The sequence below is a fragment of the Falco naumanni genome, chromosome 1 (assembly GCF_017639655.2).
Source record: "Falco naumanni isolate bFalNau1 chromosome 1, bFalNau1.pat, whole genome shotgun sequence".
In the NCBI taxonomy this organism is placed as follows: domain Eukaryota; kingdom Metazoa; phylum Chordata; class Aves; order Falconiformes; family Falconidae; genus Falco; species Falco naumanni.
Genome location: NC_054054.1, coordinates 18,718,376 through 18,738,229, shown reverse-complemented (window position 1 = coordinate 18,738,229; position 19,854 = coordinate 18,718,376). Strand labels below are relative to the sequence as shown.

Below are 19,854 nucleotides of genomic sequence, written 5' to 3'. Positions count from 1 at the left end.
TGTAAGATGCTACAACAAATGAGGTCACAGATCATTTTGTATTTATATAGAGTTCCCACGTACATTTGATTCATTTTATTTCTGGCATGTATGCAGTTGACTGAGCTAAAGTTCTCCAGAAACAGAAGCTGTTACACTACAGGCTAAACATTACTTGAACTAACACAAACTGTCTTTAACAGACAGATGTACTTCAGACTTCAGCTCAGCACCAGTGGAGTTATGCTGTTGTAAAACAAGATGATAAATAAGCGATTCAGGCTCAAGTAGTTCGACAGTGCAGGAGGTCATAGGAGAATTGAATGGGCAGTTATGATGATGATAAGATTATTCTTATTGTTGCATTTTCTAATTTAAGGTTAGTGAAAAACAGATTTTGACATTCATGTTTGGAGCATGTTGTGGATGTTAGTAATGTTCTGTCCTTGGTGTTCTTACCTGTGTTTTGCCTTTCTGTCTTGTCAGCTTTGCTTTTATTGTGTGGCTCCCTAAAGAACCCAGCTACAGTTGTGCTTTTTCCCCTGTACTTCTGCCACAACAGAAGGTGCCTCAGGAGACAGGAGGAATGACAGCTCTTGATGGAAGACAGAGATGAGGAGCAGTTAGCCTGGGCTGGGTAGATGGAAGCACTTTTCCCCAACTACCATATCAGAGCGGAGGTGCTGGTGAGCATGTAGGCAGAAGCAGCAGCAGCAGTGTGAAAAAGAAAATTCCCAGATATATGATAGTTTTATCCATTTTTTTAGTCCAAGTGATGAATTTTCACCATGTCCTCACAGCTGCCCCTTCAGGCTTTGAGAAAGGTGAGTTTGGCCACCCCAACGCCTGAATGTATCATCTGTTAAAAGAAAGGGAAAAAAGTAAACTCAGTGCCTCAAATATTTGACTTCGTATATAAAGGGGCGTGGGATGGATGTTAAAGAGTGTAAGCCTGTAAGATTTTGCTTTGAACGAGAGGAAACTGCTGTCCTGACATTTAGAGAATCTGTGATTTCCAGGCAGGATGTAACAGGTCTCGCTTGCAAAGAAAAGCATCTGAGATCCCTTTCTCCCCCCACTACTCAGTAAGCTGTCTCTGAACAGACAGCTTCCCCCTGCTGTGGTCCCCAAGGACCTTGCGGTGTAGTGGCGAGAACTTTTGTCTTTATTTGACAAAGTGGAAGCTGAAATCCCGAGAGATTCAAGCCCCTTGGTGATTTGTAAAGTCCCTCTAGAGAGCTGTGTATGCTTTTTAGGTTTAGACACCTTTGACAGTTTGACAATTTGGCTTCCTCAAGGCTACGTAGAAAGTGAGGGAAAGAAGAGACCATGAAAGCCAGCCTTCTCAACTGTAGCGTAGCACACTGCCCAGAATTCATCCTCCCTTCCCATTTTTTGCAAGGCAGCTCAAGAGCAAGACTGGCTCTTGAGATCCTTGTGCTTGAATGTTCTAGCACAGTTATTTTGTTTCCTGGCAAGGGTTGAGCATTTCTAATTCATTTTACTTCTTGATCTAGGACTAAACAAACAGGGGTAGATCAAGTGATATGGACAGGCACACACACCTGAATATGCGTGTTACAGAATGCTGTTCCCCAGTTTGTTTCTCTCCACTGAAGTGGCTGCACATCCACACCCAGATAAATGGTTCCTATGGACTTGGTGCTCTTCAGGTGTGTAACTGTTGAGGGGAAAGGCCAAGGAAAATGGATTTGCACCATGTGTTTAACATATTTTGTATGCGGTGCAGTTTTAGGGAGAGGGGAGGCAGTGCTAAAGTCATAGAATGCACCATCAGTAAACCCAGGTAATTCCTCCCAAAGGTGGAAAGCAAGGAGGAGGTTGTACAGAGAGCATATGTGGTGATGTGAAATTAAACACATCATAATCGTGCACAGCCACAACTGGTCTTCCTCAAACCTTTATGTCCCTTCTGGCTTGGGAACCTGTGTTACTTCCAGGTGAGAGGGCCTGGTGTTACTCTGAGACTCACCACAAATTCACTACTGAATCACCTACTGAGGTGAGACCAGCAGGGAATGATTGAACAGTCAGAAGCATCTTTTCCCCTCAGGAGTCAGCGTCTCTGCTCTTGTCAACCTCTTGTAATCAGAGGCAAGAGGTAAGGACCTGGTTCTTCTGTACATTGTGTGCAAGATGGTACTACACAGGGAGTTAACAGGTTCAAAGCAAATCAGTTTGCACACCAGCCACAGAGAAGGTGAGTAATTATTTTCTCTCAAATCCATGATCCATTGTTTGCCACACAAATATTACCTGGTGATCTATTTTGGGGACAGCAACAAGACAGCAGCAAGAAAGGGTGGTCAGGCATTGGAACAGGCTGCCCAGGGAGGTGGTGGAATCACCATCCCTGGAGGTATTTAAAAAAACTGTAGATGCGGTGCTTAGGGACATGGTTTACTGGTGGACTTGGCAGTGCTGGGTTAATGGTTGGACACTGATGATCTCAAAAGTTTTTTCCAACATAAATGATTCTATGATTCTAATATTTACACAAGTGTTGAGGTGCATCTTTTGGCAGAACTCCCAAATGTGAGCTTGATGTCTACTGAAAATCCAAGCCCGCTTCCAGCTTAGCAGGTGGCATCCCCCATGTGTCCTAATGACACCAGGCCCAGGAATGGACCAGTGGATTAAGAGGTGAACCCTACGGTACGGTCAGCCTGTGCACATCACTACTTCTGATGGTCCTAAAAGTCAAGACAGGAGCCCACACAGCCTCGCACCAGAGACACAGGCTGTTGTCATTACCAAGTAACAGCAGTAAAAAAGCTCTGTGTTTTCTGCAATCGTCTGTCTTTTCAGGCAGGGCCACTAGCATTATCTCAGCTTTTGTCTTCCATTTTTTAAGTCCATATGATTTGCACAGTGTCCGACTTTCTCCTGCCCACTGGCATTAGAGGAAGCTTGCAGATTTGGGCCCAGCCTGCCCAAATAATAGCTCAATGGTTTTCAGGTTCCTTCAGCTTAAAAACTACCAGGATGCTGCTGTTTGTATTTTATTTATAGAGGCAGAGAAAACAAACAAAAAAAACAACCCCAACCATATTCTCACTGTATCCTATCTGAATGTTTTTAAAGCTATCCTTAAAAAGGCCCTTAATGTTACTAGAGCTCAGAGGCCAGAATTTGGCCTGCCCCAGGTTTCACAGGCTGATGGCAGCTGGTGACTCGCTGGTTTCCTTGTGTGGTACTTGGTTACCCATTTGCCTGCTGCAACAAAGGAAAGAAAAACATTTTGAAAAGGAAAAGAGCATAGTTCTTAAACCACAAGAACTGCCCTAGGGGCAGGTCTAATACCTACAATTACTTGAAATTCAGTCAATCAGAGAGAGTTTAAAGTAATTTCTGACTGTATAGTTTCAGTATAATGTCATTAGAGGGACCCTCCAATTAAAGTTTTTTAAATTACTCATTTGCAAGATGTTCCTTTAGCAATGCTATGATTAGAAGTGCTTTCAAAAGCAAACCAAAAGGCTTGCGTTCAGGGCTTTACTCTTTCCAATCTCTTTTATTTATTCTGGCTTGTATCTTTCCTCCAGACCTGGAGCCTCAGAAGCTGCAGATCAGCACACCTCTACAGGAAGCACTGAAGGTAAGTAGATCTGTATCAGCTGGAAGTCTGGTCACTGTTTTGCTCACTGGCAGTAGAGAAGAATGGTTGTATACAGAAACAGATGCACAGACTCAGCTGTAGTTTAAGAGTACACTTGCCAGATTTGTCAGTGTTTGCCTGTAACTCGGGTACCATCTGACCTTCTCGCTATCTTTCTTCTTAGAATCACAAGGAATAGAAAACCACTCACTGTTGTGGTACTCACAAAGTCTCCGTCTTTAGGATTTTTATTGAAGCAGAGCTCACTGTGAGGCCTGGCCTAAGACAAGGGCTGCCATCCCAGAAACATCCCCCAACAATGACACAGCTGTCACAGAAATCACAGGCTGAACATCCTTTGACTCAAATACATAGAAAAAAAAAATCAGAGTGGTTAAGTCAGTGAGGGAGAACAGTGCTGGAACATAACTAGATATACCGTGAATGATATGCATCTTTACTTCACTTGTAATGGTTTTGGAGCCTGGGATTTCTTTCAGCTTTGTCACAGGCATGAAAGGTTACTTTTTTGAGTGACTCTGAATGTTTATGTTTTGAGATAATTTAGCAAGATTAATGGAAAACAAATTTGCCTGACTAGACAAGCACATGAATCAAAATCCAAGGCCAAAAACATCAGTCCAAACAACAAACCACTAATAATCCAGCCTAGTTATGAAGTCTGGTGCTTCTGGGTGAAGCTCTCATCCTATCCCCTCAGAGGACTGAGCCATGGAAAGAGATACTTGCATTTAACAGTTGTTAAGATCCTTCTTTTGATTAATCATGACTTAGTTTTTTCTTGTTGGCTGTCCATTGCAAGACTGCAGCTGTCATATGCGACATCACCTCTTTCCTTGGACTAAAATGGGGACAAGCTGTGTCCATACTAGTAATGCTTTTCAAAAAAATGTGTAAATGCTGGACCATGACTGGCCTGCCTACCTTAGTGATGCTGTTTCTTCTATGATGTGAAAAAGCTATGTTTTCAATCACGTCAGAATTTATTTCCCCTTAAACTGTTTGGGTTACGCCCATGTCTGTCCCACTGGAGAGAGACAGGTCAGGATCATTTCTCTCCCACACCAGGCAAGAAGCTGTGAGATTGGGAACACTGGAAGAGATGCATCCGCTGACTGTGGCAGCACAAATATTACCAACTTGTGAATCCTCATGGGGGAAGCAGATGCACTCAAGTTCATAAGCACAAGGTCTAACAGGAGATTCACCATCCCTCATCAAGAGAAGTAAGTTTTTATCTGCAATAGGATTCACTAGTTGTTAACTTGCTTTACCCATGATTTTCTTTTTACCTTAACCTTTCAGCCATGGTTGTTCACCTGTTTGTTGTTTTCTTTTTTTACAAGAATAAGGGGTTCTGTCTTTCCTTTTCATGTACATGGTAATGAAAACAGTTGAATCAAACATATGCAACATAAAGCTAAAAATACCCTTTCTACTGCAAGGGATCACTGAACCTTCTGTGCTACTGAGGGAACACTATACCTATGCTATAACATATCTCTTGGTAGGTGCTTAGATATTTTGGCTGATGTTGAGGGTCATATAAACCGCTTTCTGGATGCAAAGCATGCAGTGTTGAGACTTGGTTTGCCACGGTGATGGCCAGGCACCAGGGTCAGTTGCATCCTCCTGGCTGCAACACCCTGGCTTCCTCACAAGGGGCTTTTTTAGTGCAGACAATGGTGCAAGGGAGCAGCCAAGCAGCAGAAAGGATCAGTCCGAGGCAGAAAGGATCAGTCCGAGCCTGTGTGAAGAGTGCGGCCCCAACAGGCAGCACCAGGGGACACTGACACAGTAGGAAATGTCAGGTGAGCACTCTGAGGCAGGCAGGCCATGCTCCAGGGCCATCTGGCAGGGTCAGGCACACAGGAGCACCTCAAACACATGTGAGCTGAGGAACCTGTGCCTGGCTGTGGCTGAGGAGAAGTACATGCCTTGCTTGTGCCTTCTGGTGCTGGTGCCAGTCCTGGCTGTTGCAGGGTGGTTTGGGGCTGGCACCGCTCCCAGGAAGCGGCCCTGGCTGCAGTGAGGTCGAGGTGATGGCCATGGCTGTGCCTCACGTCTCTGTTGCGCCTGGCTGTTGCTCGGGAGGGAAATGACTTCGCCTGTGGCTTCTGTCTGCGTTGTGTGTCCTGCTGCAGGGTGGTTTGGGGCTGCGCCAGCAGCACCCCTGGGCAGGGGTCCTGGCGGTGGTGGGGCCAGGTGCCCCGTGGTCCTGGGACTGGTTGCTGTGGGAGGAGGCTGAGGGAAGCTCCGGTGCCAGAGCTGTCCCAGGGCAGCTGCCCCCAGTGCCATCAGCCACCACCCAGCCCCTCCCTGGCGAGCGCTGGTGTGGCTCTCAGCCACGGCTGGGCCAGGGACAGCCCCGTCCTGCATCCCTGCGGGGCTTCTGGTTGTTCTGGGCCCCTCCTGAAGTCCTCCTGGCTTGGTTCAGCTCTGTCTGATGTACAGCTCTTGGCTTTGCCAGGCCCAGCCCTGGGTGGGAATCAACCACCCCAGCCCCAGCGTGGCTCTGTGTCATTCTGTGCCCAAAATGCCCCTCGCTGAGCAGGGGGGTCTAGCACAGCGCTCGCTCTTGGCTGCTTTTCTGGGGAGAAACGTGTTTTCTCAGGCTGAGCCCCAGACTCTGCTGTTGTCACCTCTCCCTGCCCTCCCCAGTGAGGGCAGCCTCTGCCGAAAGCCAGGCGTGGGCAGGAGGGAAGAGCCGTCCTTGCCCATGACCATGACGGGCATCTCCAGTGGGTGTTGTGGGGCTGTGCAGGGCACTCCAGGAGCCCTGATCAGCCAGTTTCTCTCGCCCTTCACAGATACAGAGGAAACACCGCTGCCTCATGCTGATACCCTGCCTCATGCTGATACCGTAGGAATTTTATCAGTGTGTTTAACTGTAAACGTTGCAACTAATGTATCCGTTACAGGCATACAGGCCGACCTGTACAATGCCACATTATGTAGCAGAAGGCTGCGTTGTATAGTTTAGCTACTATGTAGGTAAGAAGCGGTCCAAAACCAAGACGTGAGCCAAGAGTGTTGAAACAGGGCCAGAAGAAGAGAAAGTCATCAAAAGGGAAAAAAGAGAAAGATGAAGAAGAGGATGAAGAAAGGATGAAGATGTCCCAAACAACCACCAAAGAAGCCCTGACCCATTAGGCCACAGATGCATAGTAAGAGTGTAAATATGATAAGTAGTTCTTGGAATGTAATGACTATGCTAAGTTTCTCAGAAATTTCATTAATATGTATAGAGCAGCCATACAAAATAAAGCATGACTGCTTTCTAACACTCCAAACCAGGTATTAGGGAGTTCTGTCTCAGATTTTTTGGTATCAAATCGGCAATAAGGATGGGGCCCTGCTTCTCCTGCTTCTGAGCTCGGACCGAGTACGGGATCACAGGATGCCCAGCCGGCACTGAGGATTTCTCAGGAACAACGCCATCCTGGCTCTGCCAGTCTCATGAGTGGAACCTCACCGGTAAGATAAAGGCATTATTTTGATTTTGAATTTTGATTTGAAGTCCTACTCATAAGTTGAGACGTGTTCCTGGTGTTGTAAGATGTCCCACAGAGTGTGTTAGGTGCACCTCTGAATTTGGCAGGGTCTGTACCTGTGTTCACATGGGTGACACGGGCACCTGAATTAAGACTCTGTTTGTTTGAGTCTGTGCCTGCGTTCTGTTATTATTACTTGGCTGTTACATTATTATTTGTGGTATTTGTGAATTTCGGTTGGATGTAATATACTAAGAATGGGATGCAACATGTCTAAGCTGGAGAATGATATAATAAGGAAATCCCCTTTGGGGTGTATTTTACAGCACTGGAGAAATATTATAGGTCCACTGAGAGGTAGCACCAGGTGAGTGGACTTGATTAAATACTGTAATCAGCGGTGGCCACTTTATAAGTTAGAGAACAGCTATAGGTGGAACTTTAGATTACGATCCTTTGTTATAATTGATGTTTTTTTTAAGAAGGGAAGTAAAATGGCACGAGGCTATATACTCTGGTATGGTTTTTACCTTACATAATCATCCCAAGAGGCAGAAAGAGTGTGGAATTAATTTGGCACCGGGTGATCCTTTAGTGCTGTCATTAGAGAATTATGAGTTAATTTGTCAGGAGATCTCCAAGGAGACGTTGTCTTGTAATATAGGATAGAGGTGTTTGAAATTGGAAACTGGGGGAAGAAAAAGGAAGGGGGGGATGTTCAGCATTATAATGTCTGCCTTCCCAAGTAACCATTATGCATAATGGAGCCCAGCTTTCCCAGAGATGGCTGAGCACCTGCCTGCCATGGGAAATGGTGAATGAATTCCTTGTTTTGCTGTGCTTGCATGTGTGGCTTTTGCTTTACCTATTAAACTGTCTTTATCCAAACCCACAAGTTTTCTCACTTTTTCTCTTCTGATCCTCTCCCCCATCCCACTGTGGGGGGAGCAAGCAAACGGCTTCACAGTGCTTAGTCGCTGGCCAGGATTCAATTACGACAGTCCTTTTTGGAACCCAGTGTGGGGCATGAAGTGTTTGAGATAAGGACAGATTTGATTGGAATGTGCTAGTTTGAATTTATAGCTGTTATTGCTGTTCAATTGTGTGGTTTCTGTGCTTGCCATGGGGCTTGCCTGCTGTAGAGTCTAGCGCTATTTGTGGCTGCTTTTTGCTTTCGCTGATTGCTGTACTGCTTATCACCTCACAGTGCTGTGCCCAGGAACATTTTGATAACAGCAGTGGTGATGCACCTGGGCTGGCAAACAGCCAGGACATGGCTGCTGTGTCCGTGCTGCTGTACTGGACAGACTTGAACCCCAGTGTGACAGAAACCACCTGAGCCACTGGAGCTTCTTACAAGAAACAGTGCAAGTGTATCAGTGACCTGACTGGAGCTGACTTTGGTACCCAATAACCCCATAGAACACACCACCTCTCTGCTTCTGAGTGACCCCTGTAACAGACAGAGCCCAAAGTCATGAACTAAACGGCATCTGTGGATAGACATTTTTCTAGGGGAATGATATCTGTGTATAACATCAAAAGATGGGAAAGGTGGTGGTCGTTAATGAGGTTGTCTTAGAAATTGTGACATGATGTAAATGGTATAGAATGTCTGTCCCGGTTTCAACTAAGAGTTGATTTTAGCTGGTGCAGTGCTGAGTTTTGGATTTAGTGTGAGAACAAGATTAACAATATAAAGTCAAGGACTTCTCAGTTTCTCGGGCCCTGCCAGCGAAATGACTGGAGGGGCATGAGAATTTTGGAGGGGACATGGTCAAGGCAGCTGACCCAAACTAGCCAAAGGGCTATTCCTTACCATGTGGTGTCATGCCGAGTATAAGCTGGAGGAAGATCAGACAGAAATTAAGTTTTTGGTAGATACCAGGGCAACATATTCAGTAAACAATGGTATTTGAATTGTTGGTGCAACAGGGAAAGCCAAAGCAGCATCGTTCTTTACACCAATATAATCTAAAATAGGAAAACAATGGGTAACTCATCAGGTTTTGTATTTGCCAGGAGCCCCCAAACCTTTACAAGCAACAATCAAATTTAAGGGTAAAGACGTTAAAATGATGACTCCTGAAGGTAACTATGTTCATGTGCTGGTACTATTTTTACAGGAGGATAGAAAAGAGAATGGGGAAATCCCGATGGAAGTGGAGGACACAGTGATTCCCTCTGGGCTGGGCTGGAGAGATACGAGGCCAAGCCGGGCTAGCTGGATACAGTGTCAAGAAACACAACCCAGACTGGAAAGCAGACCATGAAGTACCTGGGGTTTGATATTTCCCAAAGACAACAAGCTCCCAATGTTGGGCAAAAAGAAACAATTTGCCAACTCCCAGAACAACGGACTGTTCATAAATTGAGAATGTTTCTGGGAATCCTGGGATGATGCCAATTACAGATGACTGACTATGGACTATTAGTAAACCATTTATATGGACTCTTAAATAGATCGATGGGATCACAGCTGGAGTGGAATGCAGCAGGAAGGACAGCCTTCAAAGAAGCTACGCAGTCCCTCATGAATGCTCTAGTCCTTGGGCTTCCAGACCTAGAAAAACCTTTTGAACTGTTTGTTTATGAGAAAGAAGCCATTGCACTGGGAGTACTGACATAGAAATTAGGCTCCTTCAAAAAACCTGTGGCGTATTTTTCTAAACAACTAGACAACACGAGCAAAGGATGGCCCAGATGTTTGAGGGCCGTGGCTGCCACCATTCTGATTATCCAGGAAACTCAAAAATTTACTTTGGGACAAAGAATCACAGTTTATGTACAACATGACAGAAAGGGGAAATTGGAAAACAGATCTAGCAGCATGGATTGCAGCAGAAGAGAATAATCTGCCCTTGTTAGCCCTGGTTCCCTTACAGTCTCCACAATTACCTGAAACCCCAGTATATGACAGAAGATCAAAAAGTGATTGATACCCAAAGGGGCACAATAAAAGAAAACAGGTGGGCCATTACTGAAGATAATAGAATTGTTCTTCCACAACAAATAATGACTGAATTAGCCCAGAGAAAACACACTCACTTGGGAACTGAAAATTTAGTTAAACGTCTACAAAGATCAGTTTTGAGTAAAAATATGTAGAAAATTATAAGGTCAATCACCAAACAATGTAAAATATGCCAAAGAAACAACCCAAAGACAGAGAATGGGATTCGATTTGAAGTTACCAGACAAGGACACTCTCCTGGGGACTGCTGGCAAATCAATTTTACTGAGGTACCCTGAAAGGAAAATCATAGATATTTACTGGCTTTAGTGGATACCTTTTCTGGGTGACCAGAAGCCTTTCCCTGTCGCACCAATAAAGCTAGTAAAGTAGTTAAGGTATTATTAAAATAAATTATTTCTTGATTTGTAGTTCCACAAAGCTTATCATCAGATACAGGACCACACTTTTTTGCAAAAACTGTAGAGCAAGTAAGCAAATGTTATAAGAATTACTTGAAAACGTCATATCCCATACCACAATCAAGTGGAAGGGTAGAAAGAATGAATCATACACTAAAATTGCAACTTTGAAAAATTTGTCAAGAAACAGATTTAAATTGGGTTTAGGCCTTACCAATAGCTCTATTAAAAATTAAGAGTACAACTAGGTAGGAAATTAAAATAAACCCCTTTGAAATGATGTATGGAAAATACTGTCAGGTCCCAGATGTACCAACAAATGCAGTAATGGAAGGGGAATTCTATTTGAAAAATTGTCTGATAACTTTAGGAAAAATAATTTTTTAATTTCAGAAATCTGTTACAGGTACCTGAGACAGGACTGGATTCTCCAATACTCCCCTTCCTGTCAGGAAACTGGGACTGCTTAAAAAGCTGGATGCTGGAACGACTGGAAAAAACCACCGAAAGGACCATATCAGGTATTGCTGACCATGAACACAGCAGTAAAATTAGATGGAAAAGGGCCTTGGATCCATTACTCTAGAGTAAAAAAGGCCCCTACACCCTGAATTGTAGAACAACAATCACCAATGAAGTTAAAATTTAGTAGACCAAATGTATAATCAGATATTATTAACTATAGAACTTGTAACTCAAGTGATCTTGATGTAGGGTGGGATGAAAATTTGTACCTAATGTTGGTCCAAAATGTTACTGATGTCTTAAACAGAAGCGATTGCTGGATTTGTACTCAACTGCCAACTTCAGGGAGGGGGCAAGGCCTGCCTTTAATGGGAGTGCCCATACCAACCACAATGAAATTAACAATCCAGAGTACGGCAAAGGACACCCTAAGAATCCTTGGTGGCAGAGTACCTTTCAAAAGAGAGCAGGGAAACACAGGTTACAATGTTGCTACAGTCAAAACTCGACCCTTTGTTTATACGGTCCAGGCAACAATTCTGTAAGTGCTAGTGACTTAAAATCTGGAGATGATGGGTGTAATAACCATGTAGCTAACAGAAACTATGAAGCCTTTATAGGCTGCTTCCCTCAGTGTAATAGAACCAAGTCATTTTGGAGACCTACATTAAGCCACAGGGACAGAAAAAATTAACTTGGTCTCCCGGTCCTGGCAGGAAGTGGTTGGTACTGGCCATGTGGAGAAACTGCTTATAAAGCATTACCCCCAGCTGGCAAGGAGCATGTGCCCGTGGAGCCTTAGTTCCTAATCTCACAATAATAGCTCAATAATTGGATTAGAATCTTTTTCAAATGAACCAGAAGATGACTAAATGCTATTGCAGACAGACCCACAGCCTTCCATAGCTTTGCCAGATAGTTAGGAGTAAGTGACCTAGAGAAGACAATCGTGAATATATCAGCAGTAATACAAAATACTGAGAACAGGACCATGGATGCAATACAGGCACTGCAAGATGAAGTGTCTAGTTTATCAAAGGTAGCTCTGCAGAATCAAATGACTCTTGGTTTATTATTAGCCTCACAGGAAGGTGTTTGTACAGTTATTAATACAAGTTGTTGTACGTATGTGGATTAAAGTGGCAGAATTTCTACCGATTTACAGACAGACTGGGAAAAAACTAAAATTTTACATGAACAGGCAACAATGAGACTAATTGGGGATTCAAAGAAATTTGGCACAAACTCACCTCACAGCTACCTAATTTGCCCTCGTTAAAAAATTTATCGTAATTAGAGCAGTATTGGGAATTTGCCTTCTCTCGTGTTATGATTCAGTGCTGTTAATTTTATGACAGAATTGTGTTGAAGATGCCAGTATAAATGAATAGTTTAAAACAGAATAAGTGTTACAAGGAGGATGTTTTGTTTTACACAAATCATCAAAAGAAAAGGGGGGATTGATACCAGAGGAATTTTATCAGTGTGCTTAACTGTAAATGTTGCAATTAATGTATTCATGACATGGCTGAGCTGTACAACAGCATATTATGTACTTTAGCTACTAGTAGAATGATGCATTCTGTAGTTCGCTATGTAGATAAGAACTAGTCCAAAATCAAGATACGAGCCAAGAGTGCTGATGCAGAGCCAGACAGAAAGTCATCAAAAGGGGAAGAAGAAGAGGAAGATGAAGAAGAGGATGAAGAAAGGATGAAGATGTCCCAAATAACCACCAAAGGACCTCTGACCCATTAGGCCACACGTGTAGTAAGAGTCTAGATATGATAAGTATAGTTCTTGGAACTGTAATGAGTATGCCAATAGCGTCTCAGATATGTCATTAATCTGTATAGATTGGCCATATAAAGATAAAGAGCAAAGTCTGTATGCACATTGGGTGGAACTTATCCCCTGCGCACCCAGCACCAAAAATAAAGCATGCCTGCTTTCTAACACTGTCTCCGATTTTTCAGTATCAATGCCACCGCCTTACCTGTGCGCTGCAGCCTGTGCCCCCTCACAGCATGGCTGCCTGGGAGAGCTGTGGGGAAGAGGCCAGGCCAGGCTCCTCGCTTGCAGAAGGACAACTCACCTCCCTGCTGCTCCTGGCTGTGAAGAGCTCCTACCTGCACCCACCTCAAAGTATGGATCTGGTTGATGGACACCCTGACTCCAGGTAATTTCAGCTCCAGGCAGGAGACATTCCTGCTTATAGGCACTCCTTCCTGTTACAGCTGCTGGTTACCTCAGCTCTGGCTATTAGAGGCTGCGGAGAGCAGATACTCCTCTGCTCCAACATGCTGAGAGTGCAGTTGCGGCTGATGGATGCCACAGCTTGTTGCAGCCCCAGCTAGTGGGCACTGCAGCTGTACGGCAGCTCTAGCACAACTGGACACTCCAGATAAGAGATGCTCCTGCTTGTTACAGCTCTTGTTGATGGACAGTCCAGCATATTATTACTCACAAAGCCCAAACTAATTTCAATTCCTGCTTCTTGCAGTTTTGGTTCCAGCTTCTACATGGTTTGTAATGAGGATGCTGCCGCTGCTCATTTCAGGTTCAGGTAATTTCAATTTCAGCTACTGGACACTTCAGTTTCCTGTAGCTCTGGCTTCTTTCAGTTTAAGGTAATTTCAGGTCCAGGTTGTTGAAGCTCCAGCTTTTGCATGGCAGTTCTGCCACCTTACAGCCCCAGCTGATGGCTGCTCGGGCTTGTTTCAGCTTCAGCTCCAGTTCATTCCAGCACTGGCTACTGGACCCTCAGGGTAAGAGATGCTCCTGCTTCATCCAGTTCTGGCTGATGGATGCTCTAGCTTGTTTCAGTTTCAGGTAATTCCAGCTCTATATTGCAGCTTGTTCCAGCTCACGTTATTTGAAGCTCCAACTTACTTCAGCTCCCGCTTCTTACAGCTGTTTTCTTGAAGCTCCAACTTACTTCAGCTCCCGCTTCTTACAGCTGTTTTCTTGAAGCTCCAGCTCTACATTCCAGCTTGGCTACTGCACAGTTGGCATAAGAGATGCTTCTGCTTCTTAACTGCTGCTGCTCATCACAGCTCTGGCCGATGGACACTCGGGCTTGTATCAGTTTCAGATAATTTCAGCTCCAGCTCTATACAGCAGCTTCAGCTATAAGATCCTCCAGTTTGCTCCAGCTCCAAATGATGGACACCAGCTCAAATAACGTGAAGCTCCAAGTCATTTCAGGGCCTGCATCTTATCACTCTAGCTGATGGCTGCTCAGCTTGTTTTAGTTTCAGCTCCAGCTCATTCCAGCTCCACTTTGTTGAAGCTCCGCCTCCAGCCACTGGACACTTGGAATAAGAGATGCTCCTGCTTCTTACAGTTCCTGCTGATGGATGCTCCAGCACGTTACTTCTCATGTTATTTGAAGCCCTAGGTTATTTCAACTCCTGCTTCTTGAAACTCCAGCTCTACACAGCAACTCTGGCTACTGGATGCTCCAGGAAGAGGTGCTTCTGCATCTTACAGCTCCAGCTGATGGGTGCTTCAGCTCAAGCTCATATACACTCTTACCGTTGGATATTCTGGCGTGTTAATTGCTGCTCCTTCTTGTTACAAGCTAATTGCAGCAATCTGGGCTTTTGGCAAGGTTGTAAATCAATCACTGTCGTAACTTAAAATATTAATGGTCATAATTGTATGTTGTCTAAATATTGACTAATTATTTAATAACTATTCCAGTCATTGTACAAACCTTGAATAAAGAGTTAGAAAAAAGCATCTTTTGAATAGAGTTAGAAAAAAGCATCTTTCCTCCCAGACACTAGCTCAGATGTTGAACGGTGCCTTGTGCACACCGGCCTCCTTAACTTCAGGGACCAATGCAACCATACTCCCGACCCCTCCATGTACCCTGCCCACCTGTCCCCCAGTGCCCTCCCACACTCTTGTCTCCCACCCACCCGCCTGCCCAAAGTTCCCCCCAGGCTTCCATTTTGGGGGCTGAAAACAGCACACAGCCTCCATTTCCAAGTCCCAAAAATGCAGCACTTCTAGGGTTTTTTTCCTGAGTCCCAGAAAAGCAAAACTTGGTCTGCATTTTCAAGTTATGAAAACACATGATGTAGTCTTTCTCTAAGCTTCAGAAATGTAATGCTCGCTACCTGGTTTTGAGCCCCCAAAACACAGCACTTGGTCTGTTTTCAAGCAGTGAAAATGCAGGACTCGGCCTTCAGAGCTTCAGAAACACAGGGCTGTGCTTTTGAGCCCCCAAACCAGCCCCCAGAGCTTGTTTTAAGGCTCCCAACACACAGCGCTTAATCTCTGTTTTCAAACAATGACAATGCAAGACTTGGTCTACATTTTTAGCCCAAAACCACAGCACTTCAGGGTTTTTTTCTGAGCTCCAAATCCACAGCATTTTACTGGGTACCCATGAAGAACATGTCGTGCTCACCCTTGCCTCACAGTTCCATGCAATGACCTTTCCTTCTCTTGCAACAGCTGCTGCACAGGACGCAGAGCTCTGTGCCTCTGCCTGAAGGACAGCAGGACTCTGACCCCCACAGCACTACAAGCCACCAGCCCACCCCCGTACCCATCAGCTTTGCTCACCGAAGCGATGCACGGCAGTGTTCTGGACCGCACTGGAACTGGCTGGGCTCTGAGGCAGGCAGCCTGGGCAAACGGAGCTGCAGCTGCAAGGCAGCGGCCACAGAGGCTGCACCCCTGCTTACAGGACTGCAAATGCCCAGGACCGTAGGGCAGTGGCTGGGCCCCGCGTTACGGGGCAGCACTCATCCCAAAGGCTCCTTCTCTCCACTTTGGGGGCACCCTGACCTGGACGCCCACGAACACGGCAATCACCCCACAAGAGCTGCCGGTAGAGCACCAAGGCTCCCAGACCCACAGCCTGCCTACAGGTAGACACACAAGGGGCCAAAGAGCTCATCCTTCCCCCCCAGTGACAGGAACACCCCCCAGCAGCCAGCCAGAACCCCAGCCCTGATGACAGGGAGGGCTCACCCAGTCCCACACATCTTGGCCCCATGCCTGTGAACACTGAGGCCAAAGATACCCACCCGATCACATGGGGTCCCTCCAAGCACCCCCTGCCAAGCAAGCAACACACACCCCAAAGATGGGGCAGGTGGCCACACAGATGGAGACCCAGGCCCTGACTACAGGCAGGACACTGCTCCCACACTCCTGTTGGGTGGCTTCACTCTGTCCAGGGAAAGAAGGGACAAGCCCAGACTCACCCTCCACTTGCCCCTGTGGCTGCAGAGCCCTTCTTCCTCTCCTGGGAAACTCAAACTAAGCTGCAGCAACTTGATCGGAGGCCGAAAGGACGAGCTCACTCGCTCACACTAACATGGACAAGGGCAAAGGCAGGGACAATGATGACTTTCCAGAGAACAAAGAGAGCTAGCTCAGTGCAGTGCCCACCCAGGGACGCAGCCCCCACCCAGGGACGCAGCCCCCACCCAGGGACGCAGCCCCCACCCAGGGACGCAGCCCCCACCCAGGGACGCAGTCCTAGCTGTGAGCAGGGAAGGAGCCTCAGACTTGCCCCAGGCTGCCCCGAGGCCAGAGCACTCAGCACTCAACATGCCAAAGGACTTCACAGGTGGCCAAAGGGCAAATGCCATGACACATGCCCATGACATCCCCATAAGTGACACATGGGACATCCCCAAACCACCCTAGCGACAGGAGTGATGCTGAGCACGCCCCTCAGCGACAGGCAGAGCATCCATAGCTTCCCCAAATGACACAGAGGGTATCCACAACCCCCCTCAGTGACAAACGGCTCACCCAAAAGCCTCCTCAGTGACACCCAGGATACCCAAAACGCCATGGTAAAGCATGAAGCACACATGGGGCCCCAAGCTCCCCAGGGCTCTCCCACCCACAGCTGCCAGGCATGTACCACAGCTTCTTGCCTGATGCCCATCCTGTCCCCCTGCTGCCTACCTAGCCTCAGCACCCAACAGTGCTGGGCACCTCTGCCGCACCAGGAAGCCTACGGCCCCCGGGAACCCAACTTAAGGCCAGAGGCCCCCTCATTTCCTTTAATTGTCTTCTTTTCTAAATCGACACAAGTGTTCTGTGTTCTGATGTGATTTCCCCAGGGTTTCAACCACATGCATCCACTCAAGGCGATTTTTACATAAAAACACCCCATTTAATTTTTCTTACATTCACCTTGCCAGTTCACAGGCCAAGCATTCTAGCACCATCGTTCCTCTGCAGCAGCGCCCTATCCTGCATAGGAACAAGCAAGGAGCTATGAGAAAGTGAAGGAAATAAGGCTCTTCCCTGCGTGTTTTTAAGCATTTAGTTCACAGATCTTGCATACCTTTCGAGCGGGGCAGGGGCTGCCATCAGTAGAAGGAAAGCGCACATTTTCCCTTAATCCAGGTCAGATTACGTGCCTGCGGGTCACCCCGAGGTCCCACCTGCTCCCCCGCCGCGGGCTGCCACAGGTGGGGAAAGCTGCGGGAGCCCAGCCCCAGCAGCCCTGGCCAGCACAGGCACTGGGCTAAACCATCTCTCCCTCCAAAACATTCGCAGGAGCCTCTGACACCCCAAGGCTGGCTGCTGACTGTGCCCTTTGGCTCACTCAGGTGAGTGACCACAGGAAGGAAAACTTCCTCCAAGCCTTCAGTCAGAGTAAAATTTCAATACCAAGGTGGCATTTGAGTGTGCATGTGCGTCACCATCATCCCTCTCAGCACAGCAGGTGGGAAGTCACCATCATCCCTCTCAGCACAGCAGGTGGGAAGTCACCATCATCCCTCTCAGCACAGCAGGTGGGAAACGGGTTGCACAGAGACTCTGAAGACCCAGCTGACTGCAGCAGCCCGAGGGCAGAGCAGGATGGGCTCTGACAGGCAAAGTGGGGACCTATCCAGAAATGTCTGCTCCAGGGGACCCCAGGCTTGGGCTGTCAATAGCCAGGAGCCTTCACCACAGCCCCAGCAAGGCTCAGCAGGAACCCACAGCTCCATCATGAAGTACCTTCCCTGGAGAGCCTCAGCATTAAGAGCAAAATGGCCAACTCCCAGTGGGACTGGAAGCTCACATGTAGGCCCCAAGAGGGTGTCTGCTACCAAGTTGCAGGTACCACACCACCCTAAAACACAGAGCCCATAAGTTCACTCTGCTGACCCAGACGTGCCTAAGAATTTGTTTATTTTTGAAGGAGGAACCTGTGTCCCAGCAAGTTTATGCCAGGCTGTGCTCCTGCAGCCGACACCGCCAGCACACACACGCGCGCACACACCCCTGTGCACATGCCCAACAGGACTAAAACCCAGCTGTGCTTTGGCTTGTACATCTTGATGGCCAGGCAACCCAGTAGCCCGTGGCTCCAGCACTAACCAATGCTAAACCGTAACCCCCTACAGCCCTGCTCCCACAAAGCACCAGAAACTTCACTGATGGCAACAGTCTGGAGGAGGGGACACCTTGATAGCAGTTGATGTGCAGGTACCAGCACTGCCGTGCCACACCACACCTGGCTGAGATGCCATCTCACTCTGTTTTCTAGGCCTGTGAGCAGGGAGCCCTGCACCTGCCAAGGAGGACATCTGCTTTGCAGGGGGCTCTGGGTGCCCCAGCACCGTTGCCCAGATGATTCAGAGCTGGCCATGGGCTTGCCAATACAAAGCCAAAGCAGCCACCCCAAGGCTTGCAGGGCAGGATGGCTCGTCACTCTGCTCTGGAGTTACGGGGCAGAACAGCCCCCTGCAGCCCTCCCCAGCCAGCACTACAGCCCCACCGAGGCCTCCCAAGCTAGGAAGGGGCAAGGGGACCCTGGCAAGGAGCTACCAAAATGCACGTCAACCACTGCTGCCCTACTGCCTTTTGGAAGCACCCGCTTTCCTCAGGCACCAGGCCTGCTCTTCTGCTGAGGGCACTGCAGCACCCTGACTCGGCGCTGCCCGGAGCCCCACGTCCCCTGCCTGAAGCACCCCCACCCCTCTGGGCACGGCTCCCGCGGGCACAGCAGAGCGACACCCACCCCACCCCCGCTTTGTAGTCATTACCTTACAGCCACCAGAACTTCACGACCATCCCACCCTACCCAGGTAATTATTGAATTGTCCAGCTCACAAAGCCCCAGAACCACCGCAGGACTCACCACGCCTGAGAGCGCCGAGGTCCACACCCGCCTGCGTCTCCTTGCAGCAGCCCCGACGGCACCGAAGGTCCCTCACATGCAGCATCCGGGCTCCCCCCCCCCCCCCCCCCCCCCACACACACACACACGGCGCCCGGGCCCCCCCTCACAGACACACGCGTGCCCTCACACTCTCACACACACGCACAACACCGCCCATGCCCCCCCACTCACTCACGTACTCACACACACACCCCCACACCCACACACACACACACCCACAACCCCACACACACACACCCCCCACCCACACACTGTAACTAAGGGTAATTTGCTGATCAAATGGGGTTTTAACAAAAAGAATGATCTTGCTGCAACAGACTTGAGAACGTTCTGTCTGCCGATAAAAGACTTAACCATGAGATTGCAAGACGTACTTTCTCCAAGGCAAATGTTAAACCATAATCTCATGTTACTATGACAACTTTTGCCTTTGTTTAGACCTTAGTGTAAAAATAGTTTAGTTTTGTAATATACAGCTTCTTGCTACGGGCCTGAGCATAACTGTTTGCTTAAAACCGGCCTTGAAGCTGAGCATAAAAGCGCTGTGTTACTTGTCGGAACTTGCGAGCCTGGGTGGAGCTGCGACTCCCCGGCCGCCCAGCGCCGGTTTTGCTCTCCTGCCTTAAATGAATACTTACAATTTATTTCGGGCTCTAGTTATTTCAATTCAACTATAACACGCGCCCTCACACTCGCACCCTCTCACACACACCCACGCGCCGCCCGGGCCCCCCCACACTCACACG

At 47.5% G+C, this 19,854-nt stretch overlaps 1 long non-coding RNA gene across 2 annotated transcripts; it reads right to left on the bottom strand.

Moving 5' to 3' along the window:
- Window positions 1-19: 19 nt before the first annotated feature.
- On the bottom strand, window positions 20-19,328 carry LOC121083363. 2 transcript variants are annotated; one of them, XR_005826327.1, is made up of 3 exons: window positions 19,294-19,328; window positions 19,067-19,156; window positions 20-838 (listed from the first exon to the last, which is right to left on the bottom strand). It is a non-coding gene; the product is annotated as an uncharacterized LOC121083363 (long non-coding RNA). The 2 variants fall into 2 exon arrangements; XR_005826328.1 differs by lacking the exons at window positions 19,067-19,156; window positions 19,294-19,328 and adding an exon at window positions 1,545-2,396.
- Window positions 19,329-19,854: the final 526 nt, after the last annotated feature.